The sequence below is a fragment of the Lampris incognitus genome, chromosome 15 (genome assembly GCF_029633865.1).
Source record: "Lampris incognitus isolate fLamInc1 chromosome 15, fLamInc1.hap2, whole genome shotgun sequence".
Classification (NCBI taxonomy): Eukaryota; Metazoa; Chordata; class Actinopteri; order Lampriformes; family Lampridae; genus Lampris; species Lampris incognitus.
In genome coordinates this window covers 18,785,203-18,798,119 of record NC_079225.1, presented here as the reverse complement: position 1 = coordinate 18,798,119, position 12,917 = coordinate 18,785,203, and the positions used below count along the sequence as shown (strand labels likewise).

The 12,917-nt window shown below is 45.6% G+C and overlaps 1 non-coding gene and 1 pseudogene across 1 annotated transcript; both read right to left on the bottom strand.

Annotated features, from left to right (window-relative positions):
* Nucleotides 1-3,255: 3,255 nt before the first annotated feature.
* LOC130125677 (5S ribosomal RNA) lies at nucleotides 3,256-3,374 on the bottom strand. The gene has a single exon (XR_008811526.1). It is a non-coding gene; the product is annotated as a 5S ribosomal RNA (ribosomal RNA).
* A 612-nt stretch (nucleotides 3,375-3,986) lies between these two features.
* LOC130125660 (5S ribosomal RNA) lies at nucleotides 3,987-4,095 on the bottom strand (annotated as a pseudogene).
* Nucleotides 4,096-12,917: the final 8,822 nt, after the last annotated feature.

Genomic DNA, 12,917 nt, shown 5'->3' with positions numbered 1-12,917 from the left:
TTTATTGCACACTCTATATCTTCCTCAGTTATTTCCTGTTCACACGCTGATTTATCCTCATCCTTTAATTTAGCAGTCATCTCTTCCAATATGTCATTTGTAGCTTGTATGTCTGAACTCTCAGTTTTAAACAAGTCACTATAAAAAGTTTGTACTGTTTCCAGAATGTCTACGAAATTGGTCACTACTTTACCTTCTTTATTTTTGATTTCTTGCAAATAACACTGATTTTGTTTCCTTTTTTCCAAGTTGAGGAAAAAAGCTGTACTTTTCTCCCCTTCTACTGCATATTGAGCACGGCTCCTCACTATAGCACCTTCACATTTTATCCTTTCAATTTCATTTATTTCATTTTGAATATTCACAAGCCTTTCAACATTGACAACCGGTTGTGCATTTAATTTAGCAATTGTATTTCTTAATGATCTTTCTTTTTCTCTAGTTTTAAAGTTCAATCTTTTCGCAAACTGAATACTTTTTTGTTTAATTCTCACTTTTAATTTCTCCCACCCCTCTATGATATTTTCCCCAAACTCAGGCTGTGAACATTCAAATGAGATCAATTTAGAGATGCATTCAACATAATCCCTTCTGTTCAGCAGGCTAGCATTAAGGTGCCACACGCCTCCCCCCCTCCCCCTCCTTTTACCCCCCATTCCCACACGCAGGATGGCATGATCACTAATGAAATTTAAACAATAGCGCACAGTATCGAAAAGGTCGATCTGCGGTTTCTTGACTAAACAAAAATCAATCCGACTTTGCCGTACAGTGTCCATTTGTGGCTGTACTCTCGAGTACTCTCGTGTTATGGGATTTCTGGTTCTCCATAAATCACAGAAATTATTCTTGGCCATAAACAGATTCAGGGCCGCTCTAGAACAGTCGTGTTTATAGATACCGTTATCGCTAATGTCAAGCCTGCTCATCTTGACATTGAAATCCCCAACTATGATGTCACAGTCTTTAGCTATGATATTCAATTCTCGAAAGAAAGAAGACCTGTCCCCCTCGTGGTTGGGCGCATAAATGTTCAGTAATTTGTAGACAGTGTCTTCAAAAACAAAGCCCACTTTAACCCACCTCCCCCCAATGTCTTTGTCTATTAGAGTGGCATCAGCCTCAATGTGGCTACTCACCATGATGCTTACTCCTCGTGCCCGCTGAGTCCCATGGCTTGAAAAGTAGGATCCAGGCCACCTTTTCTTGCACTGAGTTTCACAGTCAGTGTCCCAGTGGGTTTCTTGGAGACAGATTATTTCTGCATCACACATTTTTACGACTTTAGTGAACTTGTCCATGTCACGTAGTCCACGTACGTTGAATGATGCTATTTTGACCATGGTGAGTGGGAAAGACAGAGAAAAATAATCCCCAAACAAAAAACATGATGCACACCCTTTTCAGTCCATTATTATTTACCCCTCTTAGTCTTGCCCTTTCTGCTTGTTCCCTCTTCCCTCCCCTTACTAACTCCATCCCATTCCGAAGCCTTAGGGTTCGGCTGTCGTCTCTCACTCCCCTGCCCGTGTAGAGGCCCTCTCTGCCCCGGCTGCCCGCAAGGCAAGGACGCAAGGCTGGCCGAACTGCCCTCCCTCTGGTTGCTGCGGCTCCTGTCCCCTGATGTTGTTACAGCCTGACCCCTCAGCGACCCGTGCGCCAGAGTGGAGACGCTCGTCGGCATCCTCCCCACCCTCTCAGAGGCCGCAGTCAAACCGCCGCTTCCTCTTTTCTCCTCCTCCTCCTCTTCCTCCTCGACCTCGCTCTCCTCCTCCATCTCATGGCGTGCAGCTGACTGGGGCCCCTCTGCTTCGCCATCAGTCGCAATGCCATCAGGATGATTTCCTGTCTCCGTTTCTTCTGCCCCGTCCTCTACTCCCTCGCCGGTGTCCCTCTCTGTCTCCTCTTTGGGATCTGCTCCAGGCATGGCTGCGCATTCTCGTGCGTAGTGTCCGATCTCCCCGCACTTGAAGCACTTGAACTCCGGGCACTCCCGTAGGATGTGTCCGGGCTGGAGGCACAGCCTGCAAACTTTAGATTGATTATCGTGCAGCACTCTGAAGTATTCAATCCCTTCCAGCGTCTCAAATTTGGTGCTGTAAGGTAAAGAGGAGACATTTTCATTGAAACGGACTTTGAGGAATCTCGTCCCGTCAAAAACGTCCGTCCCGGCCCACTTCCTCCGCTTGATAGGAGACACCGGCTCCACGCCCCACTGCTCCAGTTTAGTAACAATTTGATTGTCTGTGACATACAGGGGAAGGTTCAAAAAGGAGACGATCCTGGTGTCCCTCGTAACTTCCGATGCCACCACTCTGGAGTTTCTAATCTTGAAGCCGTCCAGCAGTTTTGTTTTCCCTTTCGGGTTACTCATCGTGAGCTCCCATCGTTTGTCGCTTTTCGACCTGCAGCCCAATACTCTCCCACACGTGTTGTCAACCGCACGCAGAAGCTCCATCATGGAGATTTTGTCTTCTCCCTCCACGTCCACATTAACCACCAGGTCTCTGTCCATCTCTCTCCCTTCCCCCTCCCTCCCCGCCGCTTCCGCTGCGACCGCCGTCTCTTTCACCAACCCCATTGCTGTGGCCCCTCCACCTCGTCTCTCTTTTCGTTTCTCCGCTCGACTCTCCACCACCACAAATTCTCCTCTCTCCCCCTTCTCCATCACGCTTTCTGCCTCAGTCGGATTCGCGTCCTGCTGGGGCTTCTTTGTTTCCGCCGCTATACGTCCATTTTGTTTGTCCGTCTGCCCGTCGTCGTAAGTCTTGTCCGGTCCGAGTGTCCTTGCCGTCTGTGCCATTTTCGTGCTTCTAAAGCCACAAAAGTTTCCCCCGTGCAGCAGAAAGCTGCTGGGGGGGAGTTAGAAACGTGATTTTCAGAGACTGCTCTCGTTTCCCCGTCGATTTAATGTCTTTTTCGTCCGCTCCGCCGCCACCACGCCAACCCGGAAGTTATCAGAGTGGTATGGCCGTAAGCCATTGAGCCGGCACCGTGCCGCTCTTTTATATATAATTCGGCCTCCGCGCTTCTTCTTTCTGCGATCAGCTTATTTCACCAGTTTCTGCGTTTATGACCAGCTACGTGACATCTTATTGCGTTTGCTGTGGAAAGAGTCAAGTGTTAAGTTTAAGAATAAGACTAAAACATAAGAGGTGGCCATTGAGTAGCTTGTAGTGATCTTTGACCAAAATGTATGTCTGGTTTTTCCTATACGTTTGCTTTGTGGATTATAGTTGGGGCGGGGGGATAAAAGGCTTACAGCACCTGGTATTCCCAGGCGGTCTCCCATCCAAGTACTAACCAGGCCCGACCCTGCTTGGCTTCCGAGATCGGACGAGATCGGGCGTTATCAGAGTGGTATGGCCGTAAGCCATTGAGCCGGCACCGTGCCGCTCTTTTATATATAATTCGGCCTCCGCGCTTCTTCTTTCTGCTATCAGCTTATTTCACCAGTTTCTGCGTTTATGACCAGCTACGTGACATCTTATTGCGTTTGCTGTGGAAAGAGTCAAGTGTTAAGTGTAAGAATATGTCACGTGTCAGGAAAGAACCCAAAAGCAGACGGGACAACCAGGTAAGGGAAGAAATCAAGTCTTTATGGAAGTAACCGATCTCAGGGGTAGAGCAGGAGTTCGCTCAGTGGCTGGTAGGCAGGCGGGCAGGCAGAAGTCCATGAAAGGCGACGTTCCAGCGCAGACTGGTTCACAGTGGAGGCTTTTTAAGGGTGATGGCGATCGCTTTGATGTCAACGGAGAGCGGCGATTCCTTTGATGGCCAACTGGTGTACCGCGGTGAAGGGGGGGGGGGGTCAGCAGGTGTCAAGGGCGATCGCTTTGATGTCAAGGGCGAGAGACTGTGACAGAATAAGACTAAAACATAAGAGGTGGCCATTGAGTAGCTTGTAGTGATCTTTGACCAAAATGTATGTCTGGTTTTTCCTATACGTTTGCTTTGTGGATCATAGTTGGGGCGGGGGGATAAAAGGCTTACAGCACCTGGTATTCCCAGGCGGTCTCCCATCCAAGTACTAACCAGGCCCGACCCTGCTTGGCTTCCGAGATCGGACGTTATCAGAGTGGTATGGCCGTAAGCCATTGAGCCGGCACCGTGCCGCTCTTTTATATATAATTCGGCCTCCGCGCTTCTTCTTTCTGCGATCAGCTTATTTCACCAGTTTCTGCGTTTATGACCAGCTACGTGACATCTTATTGCGTTTGCTGTGGAAAGAGTCAAGTGTTAAGTTTAAGAATAAGACTAAAACATAAGAGGTGGCCATTGAGTAGCTTGTAGTGATCTTTGACCAAAATGTATGTCTGGTTTTTCCTATACGTTTGCTTTGTGGATTATAGTTGGGGCGGGGGGATAAAAGGCTTACAGCACCTGGTATTCCCAGGCGGTCTCCCATCCAAGTACTAACCAGGCCCGACCCTGCTTGGCTTCCGAGATCGGACGAGATCGGGCGTTATTTTTTTTTTATTTTTTTTTTTTTTGTCTTTTATTATGAAAATATATTTTTGGGAACAAAAATACATTTTTGATTGCATGTATTGTCCATCAATTCCACATTGTTACATTTGTTTTACACTTTGTTTCGCTTACACAAGATAGTATCCGTCTGTCTTTATACATAAAAGAAAGCCATGCTTTCCAAATCATCAACTTAAATCAGCGCTTTGGAACCAGAACAGAAAATGAAACAAATCAGCCCTTTGAACAAGCCTTAGACTGTGTTTTTAAAAGAAAGTGACATTAAAACACCACTTTGAGATTTTAAATGACACACATTCCACATTAAACAGAATGATCCCATCCTCCCCTTAACTTCAATAAAAACATAACAGAGAAAGTTAAAAGAAAACCGTAACTCGTCTTTAACTCTGTTTATATTTACCCTTCCAATAATCATCATTTTCCGTTCACATCATTTCAGACTTTTTCCTCCCCTCCCTCCCTCCCTCCCTCCCTCCCTCACCAGTTCCACACAATCTCCCCCCTCCTGTTGAGGGAGAGGAGATGGCTGTCTCTGATGAAGAGCCGGGTGAAGTCCGCATCGCCGTGCGTCAGTCTGTAATGTGTTTGTTTTTTGACCATGTTTTTGAAAATGTTCCAAACCGGGATGATTCTGCGTTCAAAGTGCGCAATGTTCCGACGTGATTTGACGGCCCACCGGGCGTGACTTAAGAGGAATTTGCACAGCGCTGCGTTCTTCACCCTGCTCTTCTCCCACACTCCAAACACAAAGAATACATCCCACGAATCCCCGCTGTCCCAAATTAATCCCAGTTTGTTGACTAAGCACTTTTTCAGGGATTCAAAGAAGCTCGCCAGCTCCGAGCAGTGGCGGTACATGTGCAATAGTGTTTCAGGCAGCAGGCCACAGACGTCGCACTCCCTGCCGACCCCCTTGTCAAACTGGTGCAGAATAACGTTAGTGAACACTTTGTTGTGTCGGATTTTGTAGTCGTTGTCTTCTGCCTCAATGCTGTTCCCTCTCACCCTCCATTGTCCCCAGATTTGTCCCACATTCAAATTGGGCATAACTTTGCCCCAGAACGGCAGAGAGGTCGGACGTTGCGACGCCTGTGCCAGAAACATTCCATAGATCTGTTTGCTTGTCAACCTGTGTATACTCCTCCACTCTCCTCCTTGCTCCACCAACATGGCTGGGAGCTTCCCCTCTCTGTTCTGTACCACTCTCCGCTCTATGGTTGTCCGCCATTCTTTTGGAATGCTTTCCTTTAAATCGTTATAATAGCTTGTTGTCTCCGTAATTTTGGCCTCATAGTTTATCTCCTTTATACTGTCATATATGGCTTGGGGGGGGAGAAAACCCGGCATCAGTTCATACATGACGTCCTTCAACTGGACCAAACCTGCTGTTAACATGTCATTATTACATAGAAGCTTACCTGTCTTTTGAATTTTCTTATTTAGAAAGATTGGCATTTCTCTGATGACGTTTACCGAGTCACATGCATAGTCTATATGCTTTAGAAATTCCGCGTGAGCGGACAGACTTCTCTATAGAAACCTGGAAGCCCCGCCATCATCGGTCTCTTTAGTTGCATCAGCAGCACAAAATCGCCTATGTGAAATACCTTGTTTATGAAGTAAGCCATCAGGCTTTTCCAGCCGTGGGCTGTGGAGTCACACAGATATTTTTGCACAGTTTTGATCCTGAACGCCCTTTTTTTGCTTTCTATATCTACTAATTGAAGTCCTCCCTCTCTGTACTTACTTATTAATGTTTTTCGTGCTATTTTACTTACTTTTGCCCTCCACAAAAAATTGGTTATAATTTCATTTATTCTGTTTAATACCCATAAGGGTAGTTCTATAACTGCTAATGTATAGTTTAGTTTTGACAATATTAAGTTGTTTAGAACCACTACTCTACCTTTGAGTTTTAGGTCTCTCAGTTTCCAATAATTTAGACATTTTTCTATTTTATTAATGATTTCCGTCCATGACAGATCACGAGCTGCCACTACATCTTTACCGATGTAGGTACCTAGAATTTTTATATGCTTGCTTTGTATTTTAAAAGGTGTGGTCTCCTGCTGAGGCTCAGCCATGTTAATGAACATGATTTCTGACTTACCTACATTTATGCGGGAGCCAGAGGCTCGACCGTACATGTTTATTACTGCGATTGCTCTCTCTATGCTTGCCATGTCCTTTACTGTTAGGGTGGTGTCATCAGCAAATTGCTGGACGACACAGGATCCTCCCCCTGGTAACTCAATACCTCTAATACCCTTGTCTTGTTTTAATAGAATTCCTAGTGGCTCTGCTATTATTGTGTACAGGATTGAGGATAGTGGACAGCCTTGTCTGACCGACCTTTCCAGAGGAAACGCATCAGTGGTTGCACCGTTGCATTTGACCTTACCTGTAGCTTTGCTATATAATAATTTTACCCAAGTTAGAAATCTGTCTCCAAAACCTACCTTCTCCAGTACATTAAACATAAATTGATGCTCTACTCGGTCAAAGGCTTTATTGAAGTCAATGGCCAGAAGGACACCTGCTTGATCTGTCTCTTTTAAATACTCCACCACATCTCTTATGGTGCGTACTGTGTCAGTGACTTCTCTCCCTGGCACACTATAAGCCTGGGTGGCTTCTATTATTGTATGTAATATTTGTTTGACTCTGTTTGCCAATATTTTCATTAGTATTTTGTAGTCATTGTTCAACAGAGTAATGGGCCTATAATTTGTTAGTTCATCCTTGTCCCCTTTCTTAAAAATTAAAGTGATCAAGCCTAGAGTCATTGACTCCGGTACCTTCTGTTCTTTTTCCATTGTTTTGTACAATTTCAGTAGTGTTGGTTTGAGCGTGTTGCAGAAAGCTTTATAGAAGTTTGCCGTCAACCCATCACTACCTGGGCTTTTATTTGACATCATTTGATTTATTGCACACTCTATATCTTCCTCAGTTATTTCCTGTTCACACGCTGATTTATCTTCATCATTTAATTTAGCAGTCATCTCTTCCAATATGTCATTTGTAGCTTGTATGTCTGAACTCTCAGTTTTAAACAAGTCACTATAAAAAGTTTGTACTGTTTCCAGAATGTCTACGAAATTGGTCACTACTTTACCTTCTTTATTTTTGATTTCTTGCAAATAACACTGATTTTGTTTTCTTTTTTCCAAGTTGAGGAAAAAAGCTGTACTTTTCTCCCCTTCTACTGCATATTGAGCACGGCTCCTCACTATAGCACCTTCACATTTTATCCTTTCAATTTCATTTATTTCATTTTGAATATTCACAAGCCTTTCAACATTGACAACCGGTTGTGCATTTAATTTAGCAATTGTATTTCTTAATGATCTTTCTTTTTCTCTAGTTGTAAAGTTCAATCTTTTCGCAAACTGAATACTTTTTTGTTTAATTCTCACTTTTAATTTCTCCCACCCCTCTATGATATTTTCCCCAAACTCAGGCTGTGAACATTCAAATGAGATCAATTTAGAGATGCATTCAACATAATCCCTTCTGTTCAGCAGGCTAGCATTAAGGTGCCACACGCCTCCCCCCTCCCCCTCCTTTTACCCCCCATTCCCACACGCAGGATGGCATGATCACTAATGAAATTTAAACAATAGCGCACAGTATCGAAAAGGTCGATCTGCGGTTTCTTGACTAAACAAAAATCAATCCGACTTTGCCGTACAGTGTCCATTTGTGGCTGTACTCTCGTGTTATGGGATTTCTGGTTCTCCATAAATCACAGAAATTATTCTTGGCCATAAACAGATTCAGGGCCGCTCTGGAACAGTCGTGTTTATAGCTACCGTTATCGCTAATGTCAAGCCTGCTCATCTTGACATTGAAATCCCCAACTATGATGTCACAGTCTTTAGCTATGATATTCAATTCTCGGAAAAAAGAAGACCTGTCCCCCTCGTGGTTGGGCGCATAAATGTTCAGTAATTTGTAGACAGTGTCTTCAAAAACAAAGCCCACTTTAACCCAACTCCCCCCAATGTCTTTGTCTATTAGAGTGGCATCAGCCTCAATGTGGCTACTCACCATGATGCTTACTCCTCGTGCCCGCTGAGTCCCATGGCTTGAAAAGTAGGATCCAGGCCACCTTTTCTTGCACTGAGTTTCACAGTCAGTGTCCCAGTGGGTTTCTTGGAGACAGATTATTTCTGCATCACACATTTTTACGACTTTAGTGAACTTGTCCATGTCACGTAGTCCACGTACGTTGAATGATGCTATTTTGACCATGGTGAGTGGGAAAGACAGAGAAAAATAATCCCCAAACAAAAAACATGATGCACACCCTTTTCAGTCCATTATTATTTACCCCTCTTAGTCTTGCCCTTTCTGCTTGTTCCCTCTTCCCTCCCCTTACTAACTCCATCCCATTCCGAAGCCTTAGGGTTCGGCTGTCGTCTCTCACTCCCCTGCCCGTGTAGAGGCCCTCTCTGCCCCGGCTGCCCGCAAGGCAAGGACGCAAGGCTGGCCGAACTGCCCTCCCTCTGGTTGCTGCGGCTCCTGTCCCCTGATGTTGTTACAGCCTGACCCCTCAGCGACCCGTGCGCCAGAGTGGAGACGCTCGTCGGCATCCTCCCCACCCTCTCAGAGGCCGCAGTCAAACCGCCGCTTCCTCTTTTCTCCTCCTCCTCCTCTTCCTCCTCGACCTCGCTCTCCTCCTCCATCTCATGGCGTGCAGCTGACTGGGGCCCCTCTGCTTCGCCATCAGTCGCAATGCCATCAGGATGATCTCCTGTCTCCGTCTCTTCTGCCCCGTCCTCCACTCCCTCGCCGGTGTCCCTCTCTGTCTCCTCTTTGGGATCTGCTCCAGGCATGGCTGCGCATTCTCGTGCGTAGTGTCCGATCTCCCCGCACTTGAAGCACTTGAACTCCGGGCACTCCCGTAGGATGTGTCCGGGCTGGAGGCACAGCCTGCAAACTTTAGATTGATTATCGTGCAACACTCTGAAGTATTCAATCCCTTCCAGCGTCTCAAATTTGGTGCTGTAAGGTAAAGAGGAGACATCTTCATTGAAACGGACTTTGAGGAATCTCGTCCCGTCAAAAACGTCCGTCCCGGCCCACTTCCTCCGCTTGATAGGAGACACCGGCTCCACGCCCCACTGCTCCAGTTTAGTAACAATTTGATTGTCTGTGACATACAGGGGAAGGTTCAAAAAGGAGACGATCCTGGTGTCCCTCGTAACTTCCGATGCCACCACTCTGGAGTTTCCAATCTTGAAGCCGTCCAGCAGTCTTGTTTTCCCTTTCGGGTTACTCATCGTGAGCTCCCATCGCTTGTCGCTTTTCGACCTGCAGCCCAATACTCTCCCACACGTGTTGTCAACCGCACGCAGAGGCTCCATCATGGAGATTTTGTCTTCTCCCTCCACGTCCACATGAACCACCAGGTCTCTGTCCATCTCTCTCCCTTCCCCCTCCCTCCCCGCCGCTCCCGCTGCCACCGCCGTCTCTTTCACCAACCCCATTGCTGTGACCCCTCCACCTCGTCTCTCTTTTCGTTTCTCCGCTCGACTCTCCACCACCACAAATTCTCCTCTCTCCCCCTTCTCCATCACGCTTTCTGCCTCAGTCGGATTCGCGTCCTGCTGGGGCTTCTTTGTTTCCGCCGCCATACCTCCATTTTGTTTGTCCGTCTGCCCGTCGTCGTAAGTCTTGTCCGGTCCGAGTGTCCTTGCCGTTTGTGCCATTTTCGTGCTTCTAAAGCCACAAAAGTTTCCCCCGTGCAGCAGAAAGCTGCTGGGGGGAAGTTAGAAACGTTATTTTCAGAGACTGCTCTCGTTTCCCCGTCGATTTAATGTCTTTTTCGTCCGCTCCGCCGCCACCACGCCAACCCGGAAGTTGTCAGAGTGGTATGGCCGTAAGCCGTTGAGCCGGCACCGTGCCGCTCTTTTATATATAATTCGGCCTCCGCGCTTCTTCTTTCTGTCAGATGTATCGGCGTAGCGGTGGAGATTGATACAACTTGACACTATTAGTATCTTTAGCCTTTGGCATATTTATTTTCCATCAGGCTCATCATGCGACCATGTTGTCGCATGATCTTGAATCAACAAGTCTACCGGAACTGGTAGGCTACCAACAGAAGAAGTGGCAGTGACATCACATCCTGATGCACTGCCTAGTGTAAACATTGCCCTCTGGTGGACAAATAATATTATTGCCCTCTACTGGGCACAGGAGTTATATCCATTACTATGAACACAATAAGTAAGGGCGTACATTATATTATAATAAAACATTCAACACCCCCACTCGCACATAGCTTATTGTGGTATAACAGTGCAATGTAGAAAACAATAACCAAAAATATTCCCGCTATTTGGGGATGTTACCAAAATAACAAAAATACAATGAGTCACACCATACATGGCGTTTTAGCAGTTCAAGTACCAAACAAGTGCTGAGCAAACTTTTTAAGTTGTAGCTTTGTGGCTGGTTTGGTCATCAAGTCAGCGATCATGCTGTCAGTAGGACAGTATTCCAGAGATATCTTACCACTACTAACAGTCTCTCGTATGAAGTGATATTTAATATCAATGTGTTTACATCTTTGGCGATTAACTGGATTTCTTGCTAAAGCAATTGCTCCTTGGTTGTCATCATAAACCTTAGTTTGTGCATATTTGTATTTATCCATACCCTTGAGTAGCTGATGTAAATACATACACTCCTGAATAGCTGACGCTAAGGCCATGTATTCTGCCTCGCAGGTAGATAGTGCAACTGTCGGTTGTTTCCTACTCTTCCAAGAAATGAGAGAGCTTCTCTCACTTAGGCTGACACAATATCCCGTGGTGCTACGTCTATCAGAGACCTCTGAGGCCCAGTCAGCATCACTGTGGATTATAAGCCCTAGCTGACTTTTGTAATCCCTTTTAAAACATAAACCACGGTGACTTGTACCCTTGAGATACCTGAAGACGTGCTTTACTGTGTTCCAGTGCTCCTCAGTTGGATCAGAGAAATGTTGGGAAAGTTTGCTGACCACAAAACTTAAATCTGGCCTAGTGCAAGTAGCCAAATAAATCAAACTCCCAACTGCCTCTCGATACAACCTTGGATCTTCCATTTTTTCTGCATCCTCTGTGTATTCTAGTTTTGCCTCGCATGGGGTCTCTCTAGACTTACAGTCTTGCATCCCAAACCTGGAGAGGATTTTATTCACATACCTCTCTTGTGACATAGTGACTTGGCTCCCTGACTGGTGAAAATCAATCCCTAGAAAATGATTGAGTTTCCCCAGGTCTTTCATTTTGAACCTAGCGGTGAGCATCATTTTTACAGTTTTCACAACATCCTCATTGTTAGCGGCAATGATTAGATCATCAACCCATACAACAATGATTACTTTTTCATTTTCCTTTTCCCTTGTGTATTGACAGTTATCAGCAGGATTTTGTTTGAAACCATTTTCTGTGAGGTATGCATGTAACAGAGCATACCAGTTCCTGCCGGACTGTTTAAGTCCATAAAGGGACTTCTGTAGTTTGCATACTAGTCGTTCTCCGGTTTTTGATACCTCCTCATAACCTTCTGGTTGTTCTAGGTATATCTCTTTATCTATTTTTGCATGCAGGTATGCAGTTTTTACATCCATCTGATGTAAAACTAAATCGTCCTGCACTGCTTTCTGCATGACAACTCTAACAGTAGTCATGTCAGCTGTCGGCGAGAAGGTTTCTTCGTAGTCAATACCTTCCTTTTGGCTGTAGCCCTTAGCTACATATCTAGCCTTACATTTTTCTGACCCATTAGCGTCACTCTTTAGGGAATACACCCACCTGCCCCCCACTGTCTTTTTGCCTGGTGGCAACTGGGTGATTTTAAAAGTCTCATTCTCTTTCAGTGACTGCATTTCGTCATCCATAGCATTTTTCCACTGTTTTGACTTTGTTGACCTGATAGCTTCCTGAAAAGTTTGTGGTATGTCACAAACAGCTCTGTAACAAGCATCTACACAAATTACCAGTGTGTCTGTTGTATCAGTGTCGTATTCCTGTAAATGCGCTGGCATTCTCCCATTTCTAGGTGGGTTCCTTCTAACTCCCCCACTGCTTGGCTGTTCACTCTCGACCTCAGAAACATCACCACCAACACTTTGACCTGATGCATTTTCATCATCATTTATCTCATTGTCATAGACCATGGGTTCTACCTCCCTGTCCTGACATTCACTGTGTGGTCCCTGTGTCTGTGTTTCTTTCTCTTTAGGGGTCCTATTGTTGAACTTCACCAACCTGTGTCGTGATACCTTCTGTGTGTCAGGAAAATATACAAGATAAGCAGGACTATTCTTATCGTAGCCCACGAAAACACCCTCTTTACATCTGGAGTCCATCTTCCCTTTCTCTTGTATGTAAAACACACAGACCCGAATTTCTGAAGTCTGGACATGT